We start from the raw sequence: 2531 nt of genomic DNA on the forward strand, positions 1-2531 counted from the left end.
TGACTATAAGTGTATTATTATAAAAATTATTTAAGTAGTATTACTTTCGAAAATGGAGCTTAGTTATATTTTTGTGGCATTAAACGTTGGAAACGTACTTCATTCTATAAACGAATTGAAGTCAAGTATTCGCAAGTGAAATCGAAAATCGAAACTAAAAATCGAGCAGATACATACTTTAAAAGAATTAATAATTAAATTCTTGTTTTAAAAATCATTTAAACTGCATTTTGTGTTTAAATCTGTATCGAAATCTGCTACTGTTAAAAAAATTTAGTTTTTAGAGCTGCAAAAAGATATACATTGCAATTAGACAAGACAAGTTGGCATTAAACTTTGACCAAGTTGTCGAATTCAACCAAACATTATAATGACTGTTCGGAAAAGTTGTATTTAAGTAATAAATCGTATTTTTTTTTTTTTTTATCTTCTTTGCCTCTGTATAGTGCTTAACAGATTTTAAGCAATGATTTTAATTTTCATTTATACAGGCATTTCGAACAAATTGTTAAAATATCCCTTCATATTCCAAATAAAAGAAGGAAGCAATCTTGAATCATTTCCGAGTGTTTTTTGCAACTAACTTTTCACAAAAAATAAGCACCTGTAAACTTTTGCAGACGAAATTTTAGTGAAATTGTTCGTCGAAATACAATTCATATTGTATGTAATAGTACAATACTTTCTTGTCGAGAAAAGAAAGGAAAATGAACATCAATGTAGAAATATTATAAATCGGGATTTCAAGAAATAATATTTTAGATGTTTCCACCGTTTTGGACACGTTTTGCGATTTTAGTTTTGGAAATATTTCATCAACACATACATTTTAAAATTGATTCAAAAATGGTTTAATCGGAGTTTATTTCAAGCAAAAAACATTGATAGAAAATTTTAATTTTATATATAAAAAATTGTTGTAAACAGCAAATTATCTTACTGCTGCATTATCCTTTAATTACAGTGTAACTTCTTAGAAAATACATATTTTATAATTTTTTTTTAAAAAGAAAAAAGTAAATGTTGTTTCTACTTTTCTTTGTTAACAGAAAAGAATATTTGTATCACCATGTGCATTTCTTTTAATTTTTAATGTTTAAATCATAGGAGGTTTTTACTTTTTCCGATAATGTATTTAAAAATGAAGAATGCATTTATAAAAAGTTACATTTTTTAAACTAATGAACTAAATTTGTTCGAAGAACGCTGGAGCAAAAAAAGCAGAATAGCGACTCTAATTTAAAATGCTTTGTAAGAAAGCCTGCTTTACAATAGAACATCATGAACAGGTTTCGGATACTTGGAAACTTCAAAAAAGGTTTAAGTTGGAGGCGCGGGGGATCGAACCCCGGGCCTTTCACATGCAAAGCGAACGCTCTACCACTGAGCTACGCCCCCACCACAGGTGCTGCGGGAGAAATTCTGATCAATGGAGTAAGAAATAAATAAAAGCATATGAAGCTTATTCAGACACTTCTTAAGAGTTTCGCCGCCCTTTTACTGAAAAAAATGAACAATTTTTCTTACAATATTCAACTCCCTATCCCTACAGAAGTCTGAGTTAAAAAGGCAGATTTAATCAACGCATAGAAACTACAAAAAAAAAAAAAAAAAAATAGTCATAGCCATAAATTGTAAAATCAAAGTCAACTGGTATTTGAAATTTTTAAAACAAGAATGCCATTTATCTGAGTCTTTTTAAAATATTAATGAATATGCCTACACATGGACCTTCTGTGGGATGTTGTAATACAAGCTGGAAAGAAGATATTGGAAAGATAATCATTTCAATTGGTGTCAATTTTAAGTGTATTATTATATAAATTATTTAAGTAGTATTACTTTCGAAAATGGAGGTTAGTTATATTTTTTTGGCATTAAATGTTGGAAACGTACTTCATTCTATGAACGGATTGAAGTCAAGTATTCGCAAGTGAAATCAAAAATTTAAAGTAAAAATCGAGCAGATACATACTTTAAAAGAATTAACAATTAAATTCTTGTTTTAAAAATCATTTAAACTGCATTTTGTGTTTAAATCTGTATCGAAATCTGCTACTGTTAAAAAAATTTAGTTTTAAGAGCTGCAAAAAGATATACATTGCAATTAGACAAGACAAGTTGGCATTAAACTTTGACCAAGTTGTCGAATTCAACCAAAATTTATAATGACTGTTAGGAAAAGTTGTATTTAAGTAATAAATCGTATTTTTTTTATCTTCTTTGCCTCTGTATAGTGCTTAACAGATTTTAAGCAATGATTTTAATTTTCATTTATACAGGCATTTCGAACAAATTGTTAAAATATCCCTTCATATTCCAAATAAAAGAAGGAAGCAATCTTGAATCATTTCCGAGTGTTTTTTGCAACTAACTTTTCACATAAAATAAGCACCTGTAAACTTTTGCAGACGAAATTTTAGTGAAATTTTTCGTCCAAATACAATTCATATTGTATGTAATAGTACAATACTTTCTTGTCGAGAAAAGAAAGGAAAATGAACATCAATGCAGAGATATTATAAATCGGG

At 28.2% G+C, this 2531-nt stretch overlaps 1 non-coding gene across 1 annotated transcript; it reads right to left on the reverse strand.

Annotated features, from left to right (window-relative positions):
• Positions 1 to 1326: 1326 nt before the first annotated feature.
• On the reverse strand, positions 1327 to 1398 carry Trnaa-ugc (transfer RNA alanine (anticodon UGC)). Its single transcript has one exon. It is a non-coding gene; the product is annotated as a tRNA-Ala (tRNA).
• Between the last annotated feature and the right edge of the window lie 1133 nt (positions 1399 to 2531).

Source organism: Uloborus diversus, chromosome 2 (assembly GCF_026930045.1).
Source record: "Uloborus diversus isolate 005 chromosome 2, Udiv.v.3.1, whole genome shotgun sequence".
NCBI classification, from domain to species: Eukaryota; Metazoa; Arthropoda; class Arachnida; order Araneae; family Uloboridae; genus Uloborus; species Uloborus diversus.